Here is an 8425-nt window from a genome sequence, read left to right on the forward strand (position 1 = left end):
GTTAACATGGAGAGGCCTGTGTTCTGTGTACTTCTATAGCTCTGGTGAAACCCACCTCCTGTCGAATTACAGGGAACTGAAGAGGAGCCCAGTCTTGGCTCTACAGAGACGGGCAAGGTAGGACAGAGTTACAATTACCCAGGCCAGGTAGGAGGAGAGTTACCAGTTACCCCAGGGTGGTAGGAGAGAGGTTCAGTATCCCAAGGCCAGATAGGAGACGAGTTACCAGTACCCCAGGGTGGTAGGATGAGGTACCAGTACCCCAGGGTGGTAGGAGTGAGTTACCAGTTACCCAGGGTCGGTAGGAGAGGTTACCAGTTACCCCAGGGTGTAGGAGAGAGTTACCAGATTACCCAGGGTGGTAGAGAGAGACTTCCAGTTACCCCAGGCCAGGTAGAGAGAGTTACAAGTTAGGCCCAGGTAGGAGCGAGTTACCAGTTCCCCAGGCAGGTAGGAGAGAGTTACCAGTTACCCCAGGGTGGTAAGAAGAACTTTACCAGTTACCCCAGGCAGGTAGGAGAGAGTTACCAGTTACCCCAGGGTTGTAGGAGAGATTACCAGTTACCGCCAGGTGGTAAAAGAAAACTTACCAGTTACCCCAGGCCAGGTAGGAGAGAGTTACAGTTACCCCAGGGCAGGTAGGAGAGAGTTACAGTTACCCAGGGGTAGAATGAGCCAGTTCAGCCAGAGAAGGTTACTTTACGCCTAAGGTGGTAAAGAGACTTACCAGTTACCCAGGCGCAGTAGGAGAAGACTTACAGTTACCCCAGGGAATGGTAGGAGAGAGTTACCACGTTACCCAGGCAGTAGGAGAGAGTTCTACTCCCAAGGTGGTAAAGAGACTTACAGTTACTTCCAGGCCAGGTAGGAGAGACTTACCAGTTTACCCCAGGGTGGTAGGAGAGAGTTCCAGTATCCCAGGGTGGTACGAACTTTACCGCAGTTACCGCCCAGGGTGGTAGGAGAAAGGTTACCAGTTACCCAGGTGGTAGGAACTTACCAGATTACCCCATGGTGGTAGGAGAGAGTACCAGATACCCGCAGAGTGGTTGAGAGAGTTAACAGTTAACCCCAGGTGGTAGGAGAGACTTACAGTTCATCCCAGGGTGCTAGGAGAGATTACCACATCCCCAGGGTGGTGGGAGAGACTTACACACCGGTTGGAGAGACTTTACCCATGACAGGGTGGTGAGGACTTTACCACATACCCCAGGGTGGTGGGAGAGACTTACCCACCAGGTGTGACTTACCACAGTACGCAGTGTGCTGGGAGAGACTGACATCATACCCCAGGGTGGTGGGAGAGACTTACCACATATCCAGTGTGTGCTGGGAGAGACTTACCACATACCCCAGGGTGTGAGAGACGTACCTACGTACCCCAGGGTGGTGGAGAGAGCTTCCACCAACCCCAGGGTGGTGGTGAGAGACTTACCACATACCCCAGGGTGGTGGGAGAGACTTACACATACCCCAGGTGTCTGGGAGGACTTACCACAAACATCCCAGTGTGCTGGGAGAGATTACCACATCCCAGGTGGTGGGAGAGATTACCACAACCCATCAGGGTGGTGGGAGATGGACTACCAATTACCCAGGTTGCTGGAGAGACTAGCCACATCCCCCAGGTGTGGATGGAGAGACTTAACATACCTGCCAGGTGCGTGGAGATGACTTTACCACAACCCCAGGGTGGTGGGAGAGACTTACCACACTCACCCCGGTTGCTGGGAGAGACCTCTCCCATTGAGACTTACGTACCCCAGGTGCTGGGGAGACTTACAATACCCCAGTGTGCTGGAGAGACTTACACAATACCATCCTGTGGAGAGACTTACACATACCCAGGTTGCTGGGAGAGCCTTATCACGTACCCCAGGTGTGGGAGAGACTTACCATGATACCCCAGTGTGCTGGGAGAGAGCTTATCACATACCGACCCAGTGTGCTGGAGAGGACCTTACCAATACCCACCAGTTGCTGGGAGAGACTTACCCCACTACCAGGGTGGTGGGAGAGAGCTTACCTACGATACCCCAGGTGCTGGGAGAGACTACCACAGTACCCCAGGTTGCTGGGGAGACTTACCACATCCCCAGGTGCTGGGAGAGTACCTTACCAACATACCAAGGTTGCTGGGAGGAGACTTTATCACATACCCAGGTGTGGGAGAAGACTGTACCACATACCCCAGCGCTTGCTGGGAGAGACTGTACACAATACCCCAGGTTTGAACCAACCCACTGCTGGGAGGAGACTCATAGCAGGTTGCGGAGGACTATCCAACCCCCAGGTTTGGGCTACATACCACTGCTGGAGAGAAACTCAACTAACTTACCTTACCCAAGTGTGAGACTACATCCTCAGGTGAGGCTTCAACAGTGACTTAAAGACGTACCCATGGATTCCTCCAGAGGATGTGCTGGAGAGGCCTTAGCCAGCATACACCCATTGTGAGAGTAACTACCTTCATTTCGCCACACGTGCTGGAGGATTCATTACCGTCGGACTACCCGGCTTGGTGTGTGAGAGGACATTACCAGCATACCGAAGAGGTAAGTAAGTGGGAGGTACACACCGTCTGGGGCTCCATATACAGTGGCTGGAGGGACTAATACCAGCGGTGTGTGATGGATGTTACAGTACCCCATGTCTGCGTAGATTGACTTCCATATTCCTGTGCTGGGAAGAAGACCTCTGACCACACCGTGTGCTGGTTAACTCAAAGCTATAGTCAGACAAAGTTGCTGAGAAGATTAAGCATAACCCGTGGCTCCAGTTTTTACAAATGGGAGATGGAACTTTTTATGACTCACATACCCCAGGGTGGTGGGAAGACTTACCACATTACCCAGGTTTGCGGAGAGACTTACCACGTACGCCCAAGTTGTGGGAGAGGACTTACCACATACCCAGGTTGACTGGAGGAGACTTACCACATCCCCATTTGCTGGGAGAGATTACACCGTACCCCATGGATGGCTATCCTATCCACAGAGAACTGGTGTGGATGCAGGCTTTCTGTTCCAGCCAAGCAGTAACACACTGTTCAAGTAAACTGAATCCTTCTTCTCGTCCACAGCTCCCGGCTGGACTTTCTCATTTGGACCGGTCTGATGCACTCTGGCGTGATTAGATTTATCTTTCTACTAATCTCTGTACGTGAGGTTTTCGACCGGGTCTCGTATTTGCAAATGGTAAGGATGAGACGTAGAGTGTGGGAAGATTGGTGTTAAATGCAGGGAATGCGAGGTGTGTTGTATGTAAGGTTACATAACTGACTGCGTACATTTTGACTTCAGTATTTTCAAAAAAACCCTGCTGAAAGCCAGTGTGCTGTAACCAAGTCTTATTCAGTTCAGACGTAAATTTCAGTTGCCGTCAGAAAGTATTTCATACCCGTGACATTTTTCCACATTTTTGTTTTTACAATGGAATTCAAATGGATTTAACTGTATTTTTTTTGATGGAATCTACACAAAATTACTCTTATGTCAAAGTGCAGGACAATCTTTTTGGTATACACTAAACTACTGAGCTTCTGGGTAACTATCTGTGACTGTAGCAGTACGTATTCGGGAAGTCTCCCCTGAGTGTAAGATACAGTTGCTCTAGAATCACCTTGTGAGTGAGCTGATCTGTAAGTGTGCTGAAGAGAGTCGTTCTGGGTAAGTCTCTAGAGCTGATGAGTCTGTTTCGGGTAAGTCTCTAAGAGGGCTGTGAGTGTTTCTGGGGTTAAGGTTCTTCTGAAGAGCTGATGAGTCTTTCTGGGTTAAGTCTCTGAGAGCTCTGAGTCTTTTCTGGGTAGTCTCAGACGAGTCTAGTGAGTGTTTTGGGTAAGTCTCTGAAGAGCTGTGAGTGTTTCTGGAGTCTCTTTGAAGAGCTGAGAGGTCGTTTCTGGGTAAGTCTCGTAAGAGCTGAGAGTCTTTCTGGGGTAAGTCTCTAAGATGCTGATGGAGTCGTGTTTCTGGGTAAGTCTCTAAGAGCTGTGAGTGTTTCTGGGTAAGTCTCTAAGTTGCTTGTGAGTGCTTTCTGGGTAAGTCTCTTAAGTGCTGTGAGTGTTTCTGGGTAAGTCTCTAAGTATGCGATGTGAGTGTTTCTGGGTAAGTCTCTTAAGAGCTGGTGAGTGTCTGGGTAAGTCTCTAGAGTGCTGTGAGTTTCTGGGTAGTCTCGGGAGTGCTGTAAGTCTGCTGAGAGGGTGAGTCTCTGTCTGAGTGTTTCTGGTGAGTGGCTAGTCTGTTCGGTAAGTGGCTGTGAGTGTTTCTGGGTACCCCTGAGTGCGGTTTTCTGGGTAATCTCTGAGTGCTGTGATCTGAGTCTTTCTGGGTAAGTCGGTGTCTGATTCTGTGAGCTGTGAGTGTTTGAGTCTCTAGGAAGTAGTGCATGTTCTGAGTCTCGGAAGCTCGAGTGCTGTGAGTGGTTTCTGGGTAAGTCTCTGAGCTGTGATTTTGGGTAAGTCTCTGATGCATTCACACTGGATTGTTGCAACATTTGCCATTTATTTATTTTCACCAATTCTTCAAGCTCCTGTTCAAATTGGTGGTTGATCATGCTAGACAATTATTTCCGATTTTAAGTCAAACTGTAAATCGGCCACTCAGGAACATTCACTGTCTTCTTGGTAAAGCAACTCCAGTCTAGATTTGGCCTTGTGTTTAAGGTTATTGTCCTTCTGAAAGGTGAATTCATTCTCCCAGTGTCTGGTGGAAAGCAGACTGAACAGGTTTTTCCTCTAGGATTTTTCCTGTGCTTAACTCCATTCCGTTTCTTTTTTATTTCCTGAAAAACTCTTCCAGACCTTAACAATTACAAGCATAACACGATGCACCACCACTAGCTATGTAAAATATGGAGAGTGGTACCAGTAATGTGTTGTATTGGATTTTGCCAAAAACATAACACTTTGTATTCAGGACAAAAAGTTATTCTTTACCAATTTTTTTGCAGTATTACTTTACTGCTTGTGTAACAGGATGCATATTTTAGCAATTATTTGTATTCTATTCACCATCCAAGTGTGTAATTAATAACTTCACCATGCTCAAAGGGATATTCAATATCGGCCTCTTAAAAATATATATATATTCTTTACGAGGCACTGAAAAACTCCCCTGGTCTTTGTGATTGAATCTGTGTTTGAAATTCACTGTTCGACTGACAGCACCTTAAAATAACTGTATTGTGGGGACAGAGATGAGGTAGTCATTCAAAATTATTATGTGACTTGTTAAGCACATTTTTACTGCTGAACTTATTTACTCTTGCCATCACAAGATGTTGAATACTTATTGACTCAAGACATTTCACCTTTTCATTTTTTGAAATTAATTTGTAAACATTTCTAAAAACATAATTTCAACTTTAACATTATGGAGTGTGTGTGTGTGTGTGTGTGTGTGTTGTGTGTGTGTGTGTGTGTGTGTGTGTGGTGTGTCGTGTGTGTGTGTGTGTGTGTTGTGTGTGTGTGTGGTGTGTGTTGTGTGTGTGTGTGTGTGTGTGCGGCCAGTGACCAAAAAATCTAATGTAATCCATTTTAATGCAGGCTGTCGCACAACAGAGTGTGTAAAAAGTCGAGGGCTGTGAAAACTTTCTTGAAGCCGCTGCATTTACTGTCCGTTGTCCTCCATTCTTTGGCTTGTGGACCCAGTTACCACAATCTCTCTCTGTCTCTCTCCCCAATAGAAAGACCAAAGGCAGCAAGCGCAAACAGCTCTTTCCCAAGGTAATGTATTATTGCAGTTGACGTTATCAAAAAGGGATTTATTGGGTCTTTCCTTGGTTTATTTACTGCACTTTTACCTGGGCCAGAGTTTTTCCTGGTTGTGGTTCATGTAGACGGAAACACTACATGGCCTTATCTGTAACCATATTACAACACTAGTCATTGCAGTGCAGGTTGATTTGATTTGATTTATTTGATATTTTGATCAAATCAAAGGCCTTTATTAGATTTTTGTTGTTGTTGGTTGGTTGGTTGAGTATGGTTGGTTGACTTTGTGTTGTTCCACAGAATCTTCATGAACTCCCGGTCCCTGAAGCACATAGTGGATCTGACTGCGCCAACGACCTCACCCCCCGCATCTGCTCCAGCCCACATCAGAGGAAGTCAATCCGTCTCAGCATCAGCGCTAGTTCCAGGTCTGCTTTCCCCAACACAGACACCAACAGACAAACTCACCCAACCACAGACACACACAACAACCTCACACCAACAAGACACACACCAGACAAACTCACCCACACAGACAACATCAGACAAACTCACCCAAAAACACACACACAGAACAACTCCACCCAACACAACACACCACACAATCACAACAGACACAGCAAACTACCACGACCAACACCAAGTAACATCACCAACAGCGACCACACAGAACGACAAACTCACCAACAACAGCACAGCACACAGACACCACAGACAAACTCACACACAAACACAAAGACAACATCACAAAGACACACAGAACAGACAAACTCACACCAACACAGACACACACAGACACACAGACAAACTCACCCAACACAGACACACCAGAACACACAGACAACTCACACAGAACACAGAACATCACCAACATCACAGCCACACACAGCACACAGACCAAACTCACCCAACACAGACACACGACGACACACGCAAACTCACCCAACACAGACAACAACACAGACACACAGGACAAACTCACCCCAACAACAGAACACACGACACCGAACCACACCAGCACGACAAACTCACCCAACACAGACACACACAGGACAAACTCACCCAACACAGACCAACACACAGACAAACTCACCCAACACAGACAACACACAGACAAACTCACTCCAACACAGGACAACACACAGACAAAACTCACCAACACAGACACACACAAGCACAGACACTCACCCAACACAGACACACACAGACACACAGCACAACTCACCCAACACAGGACACTTCAGACACACTCCATTCACACACACAGACACGCAGACACAACGGCACCTCACTCACTCACCACTCATCACTCACACACAGGACATCGCGCACACACAGCACACTCACTCACTCACACACACACTGGCACAACTACCCAACTCACACACAGACACTCGCTGCCACACTCACCTCACTCACCACATGCACACACACACAGGCGACACTCACCACTCACACACAGACACTTCGCGCACACGACACAGCGCCTACGCAAGCCTGATCAGAAATAGAGTAGATGTTGTGTGCTGTGTTGTCACTTCAGTCCATTAAAGATCACACCATGGAGCATCAAACAGCGAGTGCGCCTCATTAAGTCAGCTGACTGGCGTGATCGCCTGTTGTTCTGCAGGCGTCTCTCATCAGCTGCTGGAGACTGTGGGGAGAGCAGAGCCGTTCTTCATCCTCTGTATTCGTTCCAATGCTGAGAAGGTAGGATCACATGTATGCTGTTACGTAGGATGATAGTTTTTTACACATTGGTCTTTAGCAGACGCTGATATCCAGAGAGACCTACGGTCAGTTTTGATGACAGAATTTTTATCACTTTAATGCATTTACTGATGTAACTGTACTTTACAAATTAATTTCAAAAAATGAAAAGGTGAAATGTCTTGAGTCAATAAGTATTCAACATCTTTGTGATGGCAAGAGTAAATAAGTTCAGCAGTAAAAATGTGCTTAACAAGTCACATAATAATTTTGAATGACTACCTCATCTCTGTACCCCACACATACAATTATWTTTAAGGTGCTGTCAGTCGAACAGTGAATTTCAAACACAGAKTCAATCACAAAGACCAGGGAGGTTTTTCAGTGCCTCGTAAAGAATATATATATATTTTTAAAGAGGCCGATATTGAATATCCCTTTGAGCATGGTGAAGTTATTAATTACACCTTGGATGGTGAATAGAATACAAATATTGCTAAAATATGCATCCTGTTTACAACAAGGCAGTAAAGTAATACTGCAAAAAATTGGTAAAAGAATAAACTATTTGTCCTGAATACAAAGTGTTATGTTTTGGCAAAATCCAATACAACACATTACTGGGTACCACTCTCCATATTTTCAAGCATAGTGGTGGCTGCATCRTGTTATGCTTGTAATTGTTAAGGTCTGGAGAGTTTTTCAGGATAAAAAAGAAACGGAATGGAGTTAAGCACAGGAAAAATCCTAGAGGAAAACCTGGTTCAGTCTGCTTTCCACCAGACACTGGGAGATGAATTCACCTTTCAGAAGGACAATAACCTTAAACACAAGGCCAAATCTAGACTGGAGTTGCTTACCAAGAAGACAGTGAATGTTCCTGAGTGGCCGATTTACAGTTTGACTTAAAATCGGAAAATAATTGTCTAGCAATGATCAACCACCAATTTGACAGAGCTTGAAGAATTGTGAAAATAATAAATGGGCAAATGTTGCACAATCCAG

This window comes from Salvelinus sp. IW2-2015, linkage group LG32 (genome assembly GCF_002910315.2).
Source record: "Salvelinus sp. IW2-2015 linkage group LG32, ASM291031v2, whole genome shotgun sequence".
NCBI classification, from domain to species: domain Eukaryota; kingdom Metazoa; phylum Chordata; class Actinopteri; order Salmoniformes; family Salmonidae; genus Salvelinus; species Salvelinus sp. IW2-2015.